Below are 21,143 nucleotides of genomic sequence, written 5' to 3'. Positions count from 1 at the left end.
AGTATGCAAAAAACAACAACAGATGGCAGTCGTGAGGCAAAAGTGGTCTTTTTCCCATAAAACACTATAATATTTCCTATATTAGATTTCTTCCTAGGAGAGAAATTGTTCGAATTTGGAAGAAAGAGTATGAAAAGTTCTCCTCACACATCAGCAACTGATACGCAGTATAATTTTCTTTTAATTCCACGGTGCCCTGTGCTAAGTTATCACCTTTCGCCATGTTGTTTATATAGATTACGTAATCTACGTGTATAAAATAGTCTACGTGTAGAATGTAGACTATCGTTGTTTACGCGTAGACGCACATCACTGTTTCCTATATCAGATATTTATAAAGTAGGTAGCACACAAACTACTTTAGTAACTGGTTAAAGGTGTGAACAAATTACAAAATTGTTGGAATGGTTACATTATGTATAAGTTTTTGTTTTCTGTATCTAGATTTCATTCTTATATTTGTCTTTCATTGTTGATTTACTTTCATTGTGTGTATTGTTATTAGTGTAATCTGCTAATGATTTCTTGAAAGAGGGAGAGAGAAAGCATTCAACACTCCCATACTATTTTGTGTTTTTTTAATACTATCCTTGGTAAAGAATATTTGAAGTCAAAACTAATTTCTTATATTTTGTTGTTATAACAAAAACTCCCTCGGCCCGGAAAGTTTAGGTGGGGCCAAGATTGTTGGTGGGGTGGATGTCCCCCTGTCCCCCCAGGATTTCGCACCCTGGGTACTGATATGATTGTGCAAACACGTTGAGATCCACGTGGCACAGGCTCACAATTACCATTTTTCACCAATTGGTATTTTTACAGGAACCTCTAACTGAGTACTCTTCATGCTGCAAATATCAACTTTTTATAAGGTCCTCCACCAGAGATATTGGGCCTCCCCGATGGCGAAGTGGTAACGTCGTCGCCTTGTAATCAAGGGGTCCCGGGTTCGATGCCTGGTGCAGGTACATAGTGGTTCGGATTCTACTTTAAACTGTAGGCCAAGTCCCAATTAGCCTATCTGTGCATAGAGTGGACTTAACGCAACAATCAACTCAACCAGACTCAAATTTTGAAAGAACATTTGACCGTTTCCAAAGAGCTATAACTAAAAGAGGAAACCAGTAACGGAGCTCAAATATTTCTTGCTAAAACTTTCGATGTATATCTTTCCTCTAAAACCATTGTAGCACTGATATTACATTACTTCCCCTCTAAAAAATCTTAAACTTTGATTTTTCTTCAAAAGCGAATATCAGATTTGGCTTTATTCTGATTGACCCATTTCTACAGATGGATCCGTTCATTGTATTGAAAGAACACAGATGACGTTAGGTGAAAGTGCTTAAATTTTTGAATGCGAATTTATAAATAATTATAACAGTTTTTACAATTAGTGTCCTGCACATGCGTTTACTTCTTGAATTATCCTAATTGGAGAAAATGCAGTCCAGAACAGTTACTTTGTGCAAATCTTTGAAGACCTCCAACCTGTCATATGAAATATTCTGAAAGTCGTATTAAACATTTATCCAAAATTTTCCATCTGAAATTCACTTTCTGTACAACAAATATCTGTTTGTTGCGATAAAATTGAATATGTTGAAGGTATACTTATGTATTATAAATTGTTCACCATGAGCTGTAGCATAATATGATGTATTCTCAGTGGTCGACAATCATTTCTCGCTTGTCTAGCTCTTGCGTTAGAGTCCTGGCTTGTGCATAGGTGTTTCTTTGTGAGTGCCTTTTCAACCAATCACAATTCATCCTCATCACCAACGTGGCAAAAAAGGCAACGTAAGAAATAAGACAAATGCAAATGTAGGATGATAGATGGTGCAATATCTGCTGAATGTAATTCATTTCTAATGTAATAGTACCCTTTTCAGTAATTTCAGTTACTATAGTGACAGGGATTTACAAGAGATAGTGTTGGAAAGGTAAATGATTGGAGATTATTACTTTCAATGATAGACCAATCAGTTACTATTAGTTTTAACTTTCTTGGTACTCATTAATTTATATTTATCGCTTTTATATGTAGCGCCAATATAGTGTTCTTAATTGTCTCAAATTGAAAATTGTCATCTGACATCAATGCGGAATGCCTTCGTTATTAGGTTAGGGAGGGCTGATAAGTTTAGTTCTCTTACAAGGGAGGTTATCTAAGTGTCCCCCTCCGATTTCCATGAAACTTGGCAGGTGTATAGAAGGGCCCAAAGGAAGAAATACGTGTTTTTTGTCAATTTGTCCTCATCTTGACATTAGAGGGGAGGTTTTGCCCCCTAAAACCGTTTTGAGCCGTAACAAAAAACATCTATTTCTTCCTTTGGGCCCTTCTATACACTTTCCAAGTTTCATGGAAATCGGAGGGGGACACAGGGGTCAGATCCCCACTTCAATTTGTCCTCATCTTGACATTAGAGGGGAGATTTTGCCACCTAAAACAGTTTTATAGCCGAAACAAAAAAACACGTATTTCTTCCTTTGGGCCCTTCTATACACCTGCCAAGTTTCATGGAAATCGGAGGTGGACACAGGGGTCAGATCCCCACCTCAATTTGTCCTCATCTTGACATTAGAGGGGAGGTTTTGCCCCCTAAAACCATTTTTTTGCTGAAACAAAAAAACACGTATTTCTTCCTTTGGGCCCTTCTAAACACCTGCCAAGTTTCATGGAAATCGGAGGGGGACACAGGGGTCAGATCCCCACTTCAATTTGTCCTCATCTTGACATTAGAGGGGATGTTTTTAACCCCTAAACAATTTTTTAGCCGAAACAAAAAAACAGGTATTTTTTTCCTTTGGCCCTGCCACGTTTCATTAAAATCGGAGGGGGATGATAAAATAATTCTCTCTGGCTATCGACCAGGTGAGTTGTGGAAAAGATTCCAAGCTTTCGAGAGCTAATGTCACTCTCGTCTTCAGGGTAGAAGTCTGGTCTGCTCTGAAGATGAGAGTAAGGTTAGCCCTCGAAAGCTTGGAATCGTTTCCACAACTCACCAGGTCGATAGCCCGAGAGAATCATTTCATAGAGTAAATTAATCTTTTAAATTACATATTTACTTTTCTAGAATGAAATATGTAAAACTCAATATGCTAACCAAGGAAGAAATTTATTTTATTATAAAACATAAACTAAATGTAACGTTTCAACCTTCTAGCAAGGTCTTCTTCAGACTTTGCACCAAGTACATATGTAACAAGGTACAAAACAGGACGATTATACACAAACATTACTCCCCTCCAGACTATTAGAAAGTTGTTGAAACATTCTAGTAGGTGGCTTTCCCTTGTCTTTCTAATAGTCTGGAGGGGAGTAATGTTTGTGTATATCGTCCTTTTTTGTACCTTGTTACATTTGTACTTGGTGCAGAGTCTGAAGAAGACTTTGCTAGAAGGTTGAAACGTTACGTTTAGTTTATGTTTTATAATAAAATAAATTTCTGCCTTGGTCAGCATATTGAGTTTTTCATATCATGGAAACAAGGCTTAATGGTGTTATAAATGAAATATGTGTAATTTGTTTAAGCAAGCGTAAAATAAGGCTTCTTAAAGTACTCGATGATAGCAAAACTATGATTATAAACTGGGTACACACCCCTACAGGTACTTATCCCGGCGCCCATGCTTATGAAAGTGGGTCCCGGACTGAAAAGGGTTGAGAACCACTGGTCTAATCTAACAACGAGATTTATAGTGACGTCACTAGACGACGGTGTTCAATACGGTGTCCGATAAGTGAGACCCCCTGGGACATATATTGAAGTAGGAGACCTTGGCATTATATATAAGGATCCATAATATACCTTGGATCCTTTCAAGCCGATAATGACGACAAATTATCTCGTAAATATGTACAACGTAATAAAATTCACATATAATCAAGACAGCTTGATTGAGGAATTCACGCAACCGGCTGTCAGTCCTTAGAATGGGCAATGTTTGAACAAGGCATTTACATCACGCGCAGGTGTGGACCTGCCAAGTGCATCGTCGGATGGATTAGCGAAGAGAGGGAGGAGGCAACAAAAACAATTATTAGGAGGCGAAAGTTATCGCCTGGACAACTTTAAACTGGAGCACTTTCACTGGCGATGACTTTCCACTGGACTCCAGAATCTCCAGGAAGCGTGGACCGGCTTGTTTTTATCTTCTCTTCGCCCATATGTGGACGGTTTCCACTTTCTGGAGGATGCTGCCTGCTGCTCCTATTCAGCACGTTACATTTCAGTTTTCTTTACGTGCAGTGCTGAAGTTCCATAGTTTTCACAGGGCCCATGTTTCCCTCTTAACTACGTGGACGAAACAATTTAACTTCTGTAAAAATGTCACTGATGATGATGAAGCTGAAACATGATTGGCATAAGAATGGCAAATTACAATAAAGTATGCATTCTAATGTAAAAAGAATATGGAAGCCGTAACTTCATGATAGCATTTAAACATAAAGCTACATTAGTATTTTATAGGTTACAGTACTGCATGTCATTGTATTTTTTCTTGTTAGTATTTCTTTTGTGAACTGTCAGTTTGTATACCGACAAGAGCCGCGGTGTCAACCTCCGGAGTGGTTAGCGCAGCGCGTTACTAAGTCACGGATCTCGGGTTCGAATCCCGGTTAGGACATGGATGTTTGTGTTCATCTGTCCTGAATGAAAAATATATTTGGGATAAATTGATGTGTGGGGAAAGCTGCCACTTAGTGGTCTTCCTTTAAAAAAAATATTTGTAAAAATTCGGCAGGGCGTCTGACTGAGACGCAGGAGACCCGGGTTCGATTTTCGGGGTGAGTGATCTAAGGTCGGAGTTCTTTACGGTCTTGTCCCCGCATAAAGCGGTTCCGGGGCTCGCCCAGCCTCAAATCAATGGGTGCCAGCGTGGTGCTGATCACATCGCCTTCATGGCACGGTGCTATATGCACGGGGAACTTATCTTTACCAGTTTGTATACTGTTGATAACTTTAATAATACTGTAAATAACGCTAAAAATTAAGTACTTTGAATACGGCTATATCTACACTCCACAATAAAGTTATCTTCTGCAACTGTTTCTACCTGTGTACTCGAAAACACTCCAAAATATCTCTTTGGATACGTCACCACACTTGTCACAAGAACGCTTTGCACAAACTCTTGAATTAGTGTTATATGTATTATGGTAGCTTCCCAGCATTATCTTTACATCTTTCTGAACCTGAAACTGATCAACTGGTGGGTCATCTCAATATTATGTTCTTGATCAAGTGAAACGAGAAGCATTTCAGTGTTATAAAGCTCACTGGAGTGTTCGCGAAATTGCATAGACAAATAAACGAAACGAAAGTATAAAGTATACGCATTTTAGCAGAAGCAATATTGTAATAGGTACGACGTGTACCACCATTATATCCTCGACTACCTATTTACGTGGTGAATTGGTTCTGCGTAAGGACAAGATTAAACGAGAGAGATTTGGTACAAATACATGTATCCTTCCTGTCCAGAGATACAAATGGTTTCCTCTTTCACGTATGGAGATGCAAAGGTCGTCCCGTTCACGTATAGATCTGCACTTGGCTCTCTCTGTCACGATATCGTCTCCTTCGTAAGGGTTCCGACCCTCATGAACCCCCTCTGTGTACTACACTGCTGCCAGATGTATTTTACATCTCTACCAGTTTATCTTCCTTGAGAAATTTTCGTGGGGTTGTCAGGCCATTGATAAGTGATTGTATGATTGATATTAACAATAAACTATTATAAACTAATATAAATTAACCAATTTTATTCCAAATGTATTATTGCTGTTATTTATATTATATCCCTGGGAAGACTTTTCTACTTAATCCAACAGATGAGTGGACATTCAACACAACTGATTGATTGATTGATTGATTTGGTTTAATTTACTTCGCATTTCTGCCACTTTTGGCTAATCACGAAAATGAGGATGGGTGATGATATGATGAAATTGATGAAGGGACACTCACTAAGAACACTCATGCCCAGGCAGGGATTCGATCCCGGGACCCCTGGCGTCGTAGAGTGATATGCTAACCACTCTTCCACGGAGGTCGGCTTCAGCACAACTCAGTCAGGATAATGACAGTCATAGTTATTCTATTTTGTTACTAACATTTACACACAAAAGTTGTGTGATCTCTCATATAAAACGCTAATTTTCGGAATTTTGAAAACTGTGGAACTATTTATTTGAGTAAAATGCTAGAATATTCAAACACAACCTGTATTTCACACTTTTTTTATCCAATGTAGTTTTTTCGTTGAACCTTATTTCAGCTACAACAAGCTTTCTTCTTTTTTGTAATTTGAAATGAAAGATGTCAATTTCCAAGGAGTGGACATGCTGGCTCGACCAGCCTCCCGAAAAAACTCTCCCGACGCCAATACTTTCTTATGGTTCTAGTCTTGTGTACAGAAACATTCCTCTCATTATCATATGTAAAAATACAAGTTTTCAAAATGTTATACGAGGTGATATTGCATCTCACCATGAATGAATACGACACGTGAGGTAATTTGGGAATCTCCGTTCGCCTCCAGAGCCCTTGATTAAGCATGTGTGCTTGCAGACCTATAATTAACGTCCTTTCGTGACTTTTTAAGAAGAGGTAGAAAATCCAACGTGTCACATAAAAGTTTTTACAAGCACGATTACTGGACGGAAGCTGTTCCGAGTCTCGACGATAATTTACGGCGAAACCTGTTTTCTCCTTTTGTGCCATTTATTCCTTCATTTCCCTTTCCTTTCTTCCTATAACTGATTCAGAAAGAGATATGTCCTCGTAATGTGACGTAAGAGATTGTAATTTCTTGCCAAAAAGTAATGATCACGTGATTTCCTCCGCAAAGGTAGAGGAAGAAAAGACGATCCGGTTTTAGCTGAAGAAAAAAGTGTACCAGTGATCAAGAACATCCAACAAAAGAAAATCTAAAATATTTTGACGGGGAAGTCATTTCAGCACATAAAGACGTTCTACTCGATCGTAACTTGTTTTTTTTTCTGTATCACGAATTTTCTAGATCTGTGACTGTCTTCTACACTCACAAATAACAAGTGAGTATTACCGTGCAAATTGTCCATCACCATGTTCGTGCAGTTTATTGACCCAGTCAGCGCTTCAACAATTAAAAGAAAACTCAAAACAAGCTGTTGATAACTTCTGGACAAGCATACAAAAATCCATTGCTTAAAAACACATAGGATGTAAGAGAGAAATGAATGTATATAGTCATGGACACTTTGCACGGTAATACACATGCTTATAACTTAACAGGGAATCGCAGAGTACAGAGCGCTGTATAAATGCCAATGTTTGTAAGTTGTTGATTTCGATACGTTAACGTTTTTGTTTAGTAGGAAAATTGATTTCAAGTAATGTCTTGTGCTTTGCAAACTGCATTTGTAACGGATTATTTCAAGTGAAATATAAGCTTAAGAAGTGTAATATAAACGATATTTTTAATTCTTGAAACTTATCTTGTATAACACCATGAAACCCACTTGAGCACTAGAGACTAGAAGTTCAAATTTTAAATTGTATAAAAGTTTCCTCATCGTTCGAGTATCGTATGAACTAGAAACTCAGTGTAGTGTACAGTGAGATGCACAAGTATTGCTCGGCAAATTGTACACGGCTAATTTGATAAATTTTGTTCCTTAATCCCGCGTGTATTCAAGGAATAGATTTTTAAGTATGCTGTCAGCAGTTCCGATTGGCCGCGGTAACGCGTCGGTAACGCGTCTGACTACCATGCTAAAGGTCCCGGGTTCGATCCCCGGCCGGTTCAAATCCGGGAACTTTTCTAACGATGGAAGCGGCCCCGGCGCCCACCCAGCGTCGAATAACATGGGTACCTGGGGGGGTAAAGGCGGTCAGGGGCGTGATGCTGATCACACCAGCACTCACGACCGGATCTAGAAAGTGTGGAGCGTTACCCCCACACCCCCTATACGCCTTCATGGCGTGGTGCTATGCACAGGGGAGCACTTTACTTTTTTTTCTGTCAGCAGTTTCTTGGTTTTTGTTTCAACTCATGAAGCTCTTCTTGGACAAGACAAAGTACATGAATATGATGGGCAATGCTTCGTAATACTTACGCATCCCACTGTATAGTTGCAAAACCTACCAGGAAGAGACAGCGATCAACTCGCGTACTAAAGTAGACAGTAATATGTTTCCTGCTTGCGCAGACAGTCGCCTGCTGGCTTCCTTTATGATGATTGAAATACTTGGCACTGAATAAATGTGCCGATGATGTGCTGAACAAAGCTGCACATTTGGGCAATGCAGAGGCAGGATTGCATGGCAATCAGCTGATTGCATCACCAACACTCCACTCGACGACAGTGCCAGATGATTCGTCTTTTTGGTATACCCTTAGGTTTACCACCATTTGCTTCAAAACTAACTTAATACTTACCTGTTCCTCCATAACAGGAAATAGTCACGCTGTGTAAAATAACCGAATCTCTAGCTGAGTACTTGTACGTCATGGACACTGCCGGTTGTAACGATTCCATTGAAAGTCAATGTATTCATTACAAGCCGGCAGTGTCCGTGACGAAAAATCGCCTGACTTAAACAATTCGCTTCTTTACACAGTATTCTTGTCCAAGGCGCAGCCCGACATACATCGTTCTATTATTTATAAGTAGAATTTTCCATTCCTGTGTATAATTAGTGTTTAATTCTTCGCTGGAAGTGGAAACTTTTCTAATTAATTTTACCAAACATTACAATGAATGCGCTAAATTGTGTTATATAAATTACATAGTACTACTATAGTGCAGAAGACCTTAGAAAGAGCGTTTCGCGGGCTAACAGCAGATGTCGCTCGCACACTATTGCCGATACTCTCGTGTCGTCTGCTCCTCAGCCGAACAAACAGGCCGAGGTAGCAAGAGGCAGAGGTCATTCACCCTTCCAGAAGGGTGCAGCGAGTTAGCTGTGGCAACCGGGCTCGCTCATTCGCGGACCTGATTGGTTCTCGCAGACACACCCCCATATTGTTGTCTGCTGTAAGCCCGCGAAGCGATCTTTCTAAGGCCTTCTGCACTATAAATTTGTTGACTGTACAGTGGGATCCATGAGTATTACCATGCAAATTGTCCATCACCATGTTCGTGCACTTTATTTGGCCCAATAAGAGCTTCAAGAATTAAAAGAAAACCCAAAACATAACTTCTGTACCAGTATACATAAGAATCCATCGTTTGAAAACGCATAGGATGTAAGAGAAAAAATAATGAAAATAGTAATGGGCAATTTGCACGGTAGTACTCATGGATCCCACTGTACAATTCTATCTTACTTTACTAACCTTTTCGGGAAGCCTTCAGCACTGGACAAGTCCTGGTACCTGGCAACCTGTTGGGTGAGAATAAGGCACTGTTTAAACATACTTATGAAAATCTAGTAAACACTTTAAATATATAAGTTATTATAGTGGAGTGTGCTTTATAATTAGGACCCATTTGTCAAACAACTCGAAAATTTCATCACATTTCTTTTTTAAAGAAGAAAGTTATGTAATCCTAAGGATTCTTTGTTCTAGTTGAAGGCAACGCAAATGGAAGCGGCATCTCCTGAAATACATAATTCGAATTTAACTTCATGGAGAAATTTTCTCCAATTACACAACGCTTGTGTGCAGTAGCAGCGTTTGGGTGCCAAACATGGTGGGCAAGGACAGTTTTCTTGGCACGCAATGCTTAGTATTTAGAAGCCATACTGCGTGGCAAAAAGTGGCCAAAAGGGATGGACAACTGTCCCCCTAACTAACTAACTCCCTATCCTTCTTAAACCTGAAGGTTTATGGCTTAAGCAACAAAAGCCTTCCATCTGTCCTTATCCTGGACAAGATAAATCCAATCTTTTCCATCATCACCAATTTCCTTTAGGTCCATCTCAAAGTTATCCCTCCATCTTCGTCTTGGCCTTTCTACAGGTCTCTTACCATTAACATGGTACGAGTATTACGCATTCTTGGCACTTATCATCGGTAAATGATCAGGAGTCGAAATAATCTAATTAACACGACGACCCTTACCAATAAAGCAACATGAGAATGGAACTTTTATTAGATCGTAATTATTTTTTTTTTTAAAAAAAGTAAAGTGCTCCCCTGTGCTTAGCACCACGCCATATCGTGCCAGATATAACCTCTGATAAAGCAGTAGAAGACAATTTCACTACCATCAGAATGTAAATCTCATCTTAAGATGGCTACACAGGAAGAATATCTTGGTAACGTAAAATTGTTGCACTATGTCTACTTACAATTGATGGTATACTTATGTGTAAATATTTTTATGGATAAACTTGTGCTCAAGTTTCACTATTCAGTTGAATCATATAACCAAAATATATTCGTCTTTTCAAAAGTATGGTATTCTTTAAGAAACCTTAGAAAACTATTTTTGTAATAATATTCCAAAAGTAACGAACTCAAATTAAATTTGTATTAAGAACATTATACATTAAGTGTCTAACTTATACATTTGTATCTCCACAGATGAAGATATGTCATCAAATTTTCTGAAAAGATTTGGTACATTCTTATGTTTCACATCGTAAATATCACAATTCTTTCTTTCCACGAAGATAAAACTTTCAAAGTTCACTAGTAATGTGCAATTATCATAATTGAAACTTTAATTGTGTATTAAATCATATTAACTATGTTAATCCATCACTTTATACTTATCTTGATGTTTCATGCTGAATCTAACATGGATGCCAAGTTCAGGTCCTCTCCGTGTCACGAAACTTTCACATTTTTACTTTTCCGACTTAACAATGCGGAATTTTTGTTATTACAATTTAATGCTAGACATTCTCATACTAACGTGACAACATATTTCGTCAAATTAGATCTTGTTTAAAACAAGATTCAGACCGATTTCAGTCTGCCGTTTCCGCTACTCTCATCCCAAAGATGATCAGTGTATACCATTCCATATAGTTATCACTATACTCACAGAATATAAACTTGTCAATAATTTATATGTGAAAAATGCAATTTTGTACATTATTTTTAAATGAATATTGTTGTTAGTTAGTTTTTGCACAATAAATCAAATTATTAGTTACTGAACTGTTTGTTATTATTTATTTTGAGTTATCGAATGTTACAGAAAGCCTTTTTTTAACTTAAGTGGAAAAAAGTTTTTTTTTCCGAAGAACATAATTTTTTCCCGTGGGACATAGATTTTTCCCACACAAAGAGTTGGCAATATTTATCAACTTTGCATAAGCAGGATTACTGCGCACGGCGCTACTAACATTGAATCGTAAATTTTTATGCAATTTTGACTTTAAAACAACTTAATTTTGCTCGAATATGATTTCAAATCATATGAAATATGTGCGTAACCAAATAAACACAAGAAACCTAGTAAATCACAACTTATTGATGTTTTTATGCTTATAGCAATCCTACCGTAAGTACGATGGTGAGTAATTGCAACTAAAATTACATCGTCCATCTAGACCATTCTAAAACACTTGAATTTCAGAAGTGTACTCTCATTTTTATTATTTTTGAAAGTTTAAAATTTAGATTTGATTTCTTCTGAAATATAAATATTTGTTCAAATAAGAGTGTTTAAGCTATTCTCATCATAATTTATAATGGTACGTGGTCTAGTACCGTTATACCATCAGTCAGTGTTTCAGTTAATGAATCATTTTTTAATTGTGTTTCAGTTGATGCATAGTTTGTTTGCTGACCTCCGTGGTTGAATAGTTAGCATAAAGCTGTACCGGTTCGAACCCCAGCCTGGGCATTGCCATTCTATGTGAGTGTCCCCCATCAATTCCATCATATTATCACTCATCTTCATCTTCGCGATTAGAAAAAGTGGCAGAAAAGCGAAGTTGATGCATAATTTGTTTTAGTGTATTCCAGTTGATGCATAATTTTTTTAGTGTTTCAGTTATTGCATAATTTGTTTTAGTGTGTTTCAGTTGATGCGTAATATGTTTCAGTGTGTTTCAGTTGATGCATAATTTGTTTTAGTGTGTTTCAGTTGATGCGTAATTTGTTTTAGTGCGTTTCAGTTGATGCATAATTTGTTTTAATGATGTGTTTCAGTTGATGCATAATTTATTTTAGTGTATTTCAGTTGATGCATAATTTGTTCTAGTGTGTTTCAGTTATTGCATAATTTGTTTTAGTGTGTTTCAGGTTATGCAAAATTTGTTTTAGTCAAGGAACCGCTTGATTGCAAGACTACGACGTAACCACTACGCCACCGAGTAGACCCTAATGTAATAATAGTAAAGAATGGTGTAAAATTCAAACTATTGTTCCGTTTTCCCTACCGCGGATCAAGCCCGGTACTCCTTCATTACAAGACGACAGCATTTGCCACTAAGATATAGGGGAGGAACCTTACGGATGATAATTCCCGCTGTAGTTCACTCGCCAGAACTTGTTAGCCTGCAGGAACATAACTTGTTAAAGAGTGTGACGTGTATCATCTTTACGACCTGAACATCTCAACGCCTGATTGAACTATTCATGCTAATACGAAGGCGATTGTCCACCATGACCTATCTGGATTCTTTGTTGGTCGGCATTCCAAGCAAGTGGCATTTGGTCCTTATAAGGGCGAGAGGGCCTTGAACTGCCGAAAGAGCGAACTGTGGCAGTTATGGATGGCGTCCACACTTACGTCTGTTCTCTGCTAGTTATGGATGTGATTGAGGATGTTGCCCAGGCGGAAGGCGGCGGAGAAATTGCTGTTCCCTCGTTTCCTGCTGAATGTCAACCGGTCGATCATGCGAGAAGCGAGTTTCGGTATCAAATGGGCCGATCTCGCCTAGGCTCGCTCGCTCTTCGCGATGTAATTTGGGCGCCAATCTGGGTGACGTTCCTTCGGGAATGAAGTCGCTGTTTAGGAAGCTGTTACGCCCTTCGTCTCTACATGCTTGATGGTGGGGGGGGGGGGGGGGATAGTATCAAAGGTTGAGGCTGATTACATGGCCCTTCCCAATGTTTTCTGGGGTCTGAGGATTACAACATAGTCTGGGCATGGTGACGAAAATTTTTGAAATATCTGAAAAAATCAGAGATTTTTATTCCTGAGTCTGAAACACAGGTTTTCACAATCACAGTTACTGAACAATTAATTTATATATTTCGTATTATTAGGCACCAGGGCATAAATCACATACCCCTGAATGTATGGCGGACTCTTTCAGGGGGTTCCTTCCCCCTTCCCTCGCACAATACGGAAGAGAACCCTGTCGTCAGATGGGTGCGATGGAGAACGATCAGTGGCGTACATAAACAAGGCTTGCAGTTCTTTACATAATTTACTTATATTCTGCTTTGCATAATATATAATGAGTAATTAGTTTATCTTAACGCTAAATATATAAAAATATATGAAAAAGTTTATTTATGCTAAGAATACACCACTGGTAAATTAGTCCTTTTACCAAGCCAAAGTTTTAGCTAATATTGGAATAAGTTTCAATTACAAGAAAAAGATTTTTTATATATATTTTCTTCTATCTTTCTTTTTTCAATATTTCAATATTCCACATCCAAAATTTTTTGTAAACATAGTCATGTGGACGAAAAGGCTCCACAGCCTTAACTTCGCCATGTAAAAGAAGACGAAATAAACAAATAAAGTTACTAGAGTCAACAGGAGATGGCAGGGCAGATACATTTTAAGATTTCACTTATTACAGGAAAATTTCCATAAGAAAGGAAGCAGATTTTGAAGAATAATATGGTCGGGAAAATGCTTCATATTCTTCCTTTATTTTTTATTAAAAAAATAACCTTTATTTGAATGATTTGTAATCAATTTGTAAACATTTGATACAGAATTGAGCATATTAGGCTACATGATGTAAAAGCTGAAGATGGTTAAATTATTTTCAGTTCCAGTGCATACAGGTTGTAACAAAAGTCTGCGGCTATACTTCAGGAATGAATTCCTCATGCGCAGATAAGAAAACGTTTATATCAAAATGGGTCCGGAGATGCGTAATTTTTCAGTAATTAGACCTGCAAGTACAGGATGGTTATAATTATAGTTCCCCGACTCAGAACCCTCTGGGGCCCCTTTGAAGTATCGAATTACAGTGAAACTTGATAGAGAGAGTATGAAGACTACGGGCCTCTTGCTGGCAAAAGTACTTCAAGTTCTCACCACCAGGTGGAAATGTAGCGATGAAATCTTGTACATAGTGCACAACATCCTGCTTGCGAATCATGGATCACATTGTCATACGCTTCCAAATGGGTCATTCACGTTGAGGGCGCTCATATTGAACACTTCTGTGCTTACAACAAATAGATATTAAGTTTTGTATGTCCGATTTCTGGTTGTTGCTATTTTAGTGCCACATTCTCGCCTGGTGGTAATAAGTTGAACTACTTTTTCTCCACACCAGCATTCACTTGTACTTGCAGGTCTTATTACTCAGTAATATAAATTACGCATTTCCGAACGCATGTTGATGTAAACTTTTTTCCTTAGGCATGAGGAATCAATTCCTGAAGTAGCTATTGCCGCATATTTTTGTTACACACACACACACAAACACCCCCATATATATATATATATATATCACACACAGGCACACACACGAGGGGCATGCCAAAAAAAGGGCCGATTGGTTATTAGTTACAGAGAATAAAATCAAGCGAGAAAATTTTTATTTTGGTGCTGTACAAGTGCATACCCTGGCTATTTCTCTACATAGTCACCATGACGCTCCAAGCATTTTTGGTACCGTGGAACAAGTTTGCGTAGACCCTGTGCGTAGAAATCTGCCGCCTGGGATCTCAGCCAGTCCAGAACTGATGTCTTGAGAACTTCACTAGCATCGAAACGTTGCGAACCAAGCCACTTTTTGACGTGAAGGAACAGAAAGTAATCATTTGGGGCAAGATCGGGACTGTATGGTGGGTGATTAAAACTTTCCCATCGGAATTTTTGAATTGTCTCAACAGTATGGTCAGCTGTGTGTGGGCGGGCGTTGTCATGAATAATCAGAATTCCAGACCGTAACATTCCTCTTCGCCTGTTTTGGATGGCACTTCGCAGATTAGACAGTGTTTGGCAATACACATCTGCTGTGATGGTTCGTCCCGGTTCCAATAATTCCACGAGGATTACACCTTTTTGGTCCCAAAACACGGTTGCCATGATTTTGCGATTTGATGGTGTTTGCTTGAATTTCTTCGTTTTCGGTGAACCGGATTGACACCATTGCATGGATTGCTGCTTCGACTCACCAGTGACGTACAATATCCAGGTTTTGTCTCCAGTCACTATGTGAGGAAACAAGTGATCCCCATCCTTCTCCCAGCGGGCCAAAAAATCACGTGCTGATTTCATTCTTTCATCTTTTGCGAGTGTTTGTCAACATTTTTGGCACCCACCTCGCACACAGTTTGCAGTAACCCAGATTGTTCGTTACAATTCAGTGCAATGTTTTATCAGACACTTCAGGAAACTCCTTGCCTAGATCAGTAATGGTGAAACGGCGATTGGATCGCACTTTCTCATCAACACGTTGCACAAAGTCGTCCGTCTGAACACTAGGCCTGCCGCTTCGCTCATCATCATGAACATTCGAACGTCCTTCCCGAAAAGCACGGCACCATTGTCTTACCTTACCTTCACTCATTACTGTTGGTCCTTAATGGCGCACAATTCCCGATGAATGTCAGCTGCACTCAGTCCTTTTGCGTTGAGAAATCTAATCACCGACCTCACCTCGCATTTGGCGGATTTTCTAACAGCATCCATTTCAACTTCCTGCTACTCGCACGTACGCACCTCCACACTGAGAAATATACCTCTGTTGCAGGCACAGAATACAAAAGCATGCTTCCGTGCACGCGCAGCTTCGTCAGTGTTGCCAGTCCCAAGTAAAATAAATTATCGGCTCTTTGTATTACATGTGCCTCGTGTGTGTGTGTGTGTGTGTGTGTGTGTGTGTGTGTGTATTAAAGATGTGGGCATGCTTTAGATCCACGACAAAGGCGGTGGCAATATGAGAGTATGGAAATACACTGGTGGCAAGAAACAAATACGTCTATAGTAAGGAGGTGGGGCAGTGATATTGGAAGAGAGTATAGTATGACAGGACTGAAGGGTTGACCTGATATTTTCAGTACGTTTTGCTTCAGTGATCATGGAAATTAAGATTCTAGCTTTCAGTTTTTCTTTCTATCTATCTTTCTCTATTTCTGCCCTACTTTTCTATTTTCTCTGTTTTCCCTCGTTCTTTCTCCCCTCTCTCTCTATCTCTAACTTTTCGTAGCATTTTCTTTCTTCTTTGATTTCATTTCTTTCCCTTATATTTCCCCGTGTGTAGTTCTACTCTGTTATAAATTATACCGAAAAATTCTCATTCTATTTTGGTGAGCTATATTGCCTATTTCACGTTGGGCTAGAACCCACTTTCTCCCTCCCTAACGACAACACCCTGTGCTGCTCAATCTCTATTTCGCCAATGTGGTTTTCTTTAAAAGAAAAATAATAGTCTTCCGCGTGACGTCATCTAACCGTCCGTCGAATGGGCCAACCTATGTATTTCCTCACCTTGGCATTAATGATGAATGACACATCGCTTTGTCGCTTTCAATTGTTTTCAGCGTCATGGCCGCCGCGGGGCACGAGCAAATGTGGCATGTAATGGCAGAGGCGAGTCCGGATCGCTCCAGAAATGCCAGGCGCCGTCTTTAAGGTAATCCAGTCCGACATTTTGTTTCTATTAAGACACCGGCCTGACACGTGTTGCGCGTGTGACGTAAGCTGAAAGTGGTAGCCACTCCCGGCGTGCCGCGCAATAATGGTAGGAATTAAATGACACGAGATGCTAACAACGAGGGAGGCGAATTTGAAATGTGGAAAAAAAGAAATGAAAATTGTTGTCACGAACTGGATGTTATCGGATGGCGACTTTGTATTCCGGATGGGTCACGTGACGAATCCATTACGGGTTTTCCCTTGTATCGAATCGATTATGACCGAAGGAAGAGGTGTACGCTTCTGCTGATGGGATGCCTCGTTTCCTACTGTCCTTTTCCTTCCTTTGAAGAAACCGACAGTAAAGGCCGAAGCACACGGAACTGGAAATTCAGTAGGAATGTCCCACTTGGCGCTGGACTGGCTACAAATCATGGCCGCCGTGCTGGCTGCTTGACTAGTTTTGACAACTTGACCATGTTCTAATTGCAACTGGCTTTCTCTGCTAGATTCCGTGGAACAGCCAATAAGGACGAAGTTTGCCCATGTGAGTATCTGTGAGTTTGGTAAAGGAAAGTTCTTGCTTGTGGTTTCTGAGTGTTGGTTGGTTTGTTCGATAAAAGAAAAATTAATAGAGGTGATGTGTAATCTGTTCAGTCCATTAATAGGCTATTTAGGTATTTATGTAAAGCGATGAGATTTATACGCGACAAATGTAATGAAAATCGTTATTATTACAAGTGTATTAAATGTTTTGACATATTTAGTTGAACAGAATAGTTTTTATGAATCAATCCTGCGAATCTCATGCATGAATATGCACACCCGAGTTCATTTAAAATCTTGATCAGAAACCATATTTTCTTTCGACCCAATTTGTAGTCCATACTTTTCTCGCATTGTCTTGTGGAAACAAAAGCATACCGACAAGTACAGTAACAAGGGCCTCCCTGATGGCGCAGTGGTAGCGTCGTCACCTTGTAATCAAAGGGTCCCGGGTTCGATACCCGGTGGAGGCACATAGTAGTTCGGATCCCACTTTAAACTGTAGGTCCAGTCCCAATTAGCCTTTCTGTGCATAAAATGAACTGAAAACACCAACTCAAACTCAAGTACAGTAACAAGTATCAGCTGAGCCAGTAGCACACAACTAGCCCAAGTCCAACTGGAGTGTGATTTAGGCACAACATCATCAAGCATTATGGTCACCCAGAGGGTCAATCAAATCCTTATAAAGTGAGGGGCAGAAGCCCTGAAGATCAATTCTTCAGTATATTACAACTTATTATACAAGATGTTTAATCCTGCTAAGGAAGAAAATTAATTACCACTATAGACCATTTAAATGGGTTGTTTGTCGGATTTCGGGGAAGGATTCAGCCCCATGAACCCTCCCTCTGGCTACATACCTATTCCACACACGTACACACTAAGGTTTACTACACGCTAAAATCTTGGAACGTTGCAACCTTATTTTGAGGATCCTCTTATTTTCTAGAGATGTACTTTTATCATCGTGTTCTTGTATATCGTACTTCGGTGGGCGGTGATTGTTGTCTATTTGGGCATATGGAGGTAGAAGAGTTCTCCAATTGAAAGAACCTCATGTCATATATAGACACACTAAGTAGTTGGCTTGGGCTTACACACTTCCGGCAGACCTTACACAGTTTTGCATTTGTGCTGCCACCTGGAACATATAATGGGAACTAATTGACGCACACTCCATGAAAATTTGCTACTGTTTGGGTAACTTACCGGATTTAATTCAAAATTATACCAGGCAAATTTCTGCTGGATTCTCGTTCCGTAACGTAATGGTGAGTATTCTAACGCAGTTTTCTGAAACGGTATGTATCAAAGTATACATATAAAAATACAGTACTGAACTCACGACCTCACCACCGTAGATTCCGGGTTCGAGTCCCGACCTGGATATAGTCGCATGATTCCTCGTCAATTGATTTAATTATCATCCATCTTAATCGTAAGTGCAGTGGCGGAGATTAGGGGAGCAAGGGGGCAGTTCCTCCCCCCACTTTTTGCCCCGCAAAACTCTTTATGCTATCCTTGTTCTTACACATATTTCATTCCATTTCATGAGCAATTTCATTAACATAATAATATTATTATTTCTTAACATTCAATTCTTATGAATTTGTTTCGTAAAAATTCACGTGTGGCCACAACCAAGGTACCAAACGGCTTAGATTGAGTTGCAGTTTTAAGTCCACTTTATGCACAGTAAGGCTAATCGGGACTGGAACTACAGTTTAAAGTGGGATCCGAACCACTTGTGCCTCCACCGGGTATCGAACCCGGGACCCCTCGATTACAAGGCAATGACGCTACCACTGCGCCATGGGGGAGGCCCCAGGTACCAAACGGTTCTGCAAGGAAGCACAAATGCTTCGTGTAGAAATTATTGCTAACTTAAAAGCTTCAAAACATGCCGCCAGTGTTGTTTCAATATCAACAATCACAATAACATCTGTGTCAAGAAAGAGGCATTCCCTGGGCTGCAAAACATTTGGAGGCTGCAGTGCTCCTAGTGTAAACATGAACGTCAACAATTGACACAGAACAAAGATATTACCCCCTCGGCTCCAAAGAAAACTGTCTATTTTAGCTCAACTATCGGGTCGGGACCGAAAAGATCGTGGAAGAAGGAAGAGAGAGGGAGGGGAGGGGAGGGGGTGTACAATATTTTCCTAAGGAAATCTTAACACAATCGTTATCTAAAAGTGGCAGAAAAGAGACAAAAGATTGAAGAGAACACATAAACGGCCTCCCTGGTGGCATAGTGATAATTGATAGATTGGTTTGGTGTTTTAAGTCCATTTTATGCACAGTAAGACTAATTTAGACTGGACCTACAGTTTAAAGTGGGATCCGAACCACTATGTGCCTCCACCGAGTATCGAACCCGGGGCCCCTTGATTACAAGGCGACGATGCTGTTGCCGTGTAATTCCTCGGGTTCTATCCCCGGTAGGAGCATATTGGATTGAATCCCACTTTAGACTGTAGGTATCTGAGTACACTAAAATCGAACTTAAACACAGGCGCCCACATTCACATGCACACTAGCTCAAAATACATTTTTGAAAAGTGCCCTTCAGAATGTGGAGAATTTAAAAAGTGTTCCGTCAGAAGTTTAAGAACTTTAGAAGGTGTCCCTTCAGAAAGTCGAGAGTGAGAATAGAAATCTCGCCCAGGTAGATCACCGTACATGAATAATTGGAGAGATTTCCAGTCAGCTCTCTATCCTAAAGCAAGGAATAATTTTGGAACGCTTCGTAATACACTGTTATTATTCTGTGCCCGAGGGAGATCCATGTCCTGCGTTTCATAACGCCTCATCCTCAAGGTCCCATCCCCTGCTATTAACGCTATGATCTTGAGCACCTGTCTCGCAATTAACCTCTGGCCCTTTACTTTCACCGCACACCCTCTGGTTGGATCTTCTTCATCTGATGGCCGATGCACGCTCTCTTCCACATCAACAGGAAAACTTACGTGGACGCCATTTTGGCATGGAGTCTTTGTCCCAATTTACTTGTAAGCAAGGCATCCTTCGTTTCTTTCAGGGTGTGGGAAATATTTCGGTACTTGCTCTTTCAGATGTTAATCTCGGTTAGTATGTCTGAGCAGAAAATGGATCAGAGCAAAGCTGATCCAACTTTTGCCGAGGGAAATATGGATGGGAGAAGTGCAGCCTCCTCAGTGACACTCTTGGTTAAGGTATCTCCTTTATTTTAGACTCGTATTTATGTGTTTTTAGGCAAGGCCTAACAACATGAAACTGAAAGATCGATGTACAGGGTGTACCAAAAGTCCCATTACCCCCCACCCCTTTTGAATTGTAGACAAACCTCCAAAATGTTATTTTTACAGCATGTGTATGATGAGAGGATGGATCAGACCAATGACCACCATTTACTCCAGAGGATCTGTGTGCACACCGCCATTTTCATGGCACAGTATTATTCGCCTCCAGGTGCAATGTGAAATCCTCCGTAACATAAGATGTCAGATCTGGATTTCAGGTGGAGATTTTAAGAGAGTACCTCATTGATGTGTTCAGAGACAAATGGATTGGACGAGGATCGTCAAATTTACCAGCACCTCTAAAATGGCCACCCCAAAGTCCAAATCTGACATCTTGTGATAATGTGCTATGGGGTGGGGACACATCAAACAGAAAGTCGCCCACAATCGTTATCAGACAACTGAGGCACTTCAAGAAGCTGTTCGCAGTGCGTTTGCATCCCTCACGTCAGCCATGTTACGGAGGATTTCACATTGCACCTGGAGGCGAATAATACTGTGCCATGAAAATGGCGGTGTGCACACAGATCCTCTGGAGTAAATGGTGGTCATTGGTCTGATTTAATGGTATACCATCCTCT

This window comes from Lepisma saccharinum, chromosome 12 (genome assembly GCF_977018435.1).
Source record: "Lepisma saccharinum chromosome 12, izLepSacc3.1, whole genome shotgun sequence".
In the NCBI taxonomy this organism is placed as follows: Eukaryota; Metazoa; Arthropoda; class Insecta; order Zygentoma; family Lepismatidae; genus Lepisma; species Lepisma saccharinum.
Note: the sequence above shows the minus strand (reverse complement) of the source record.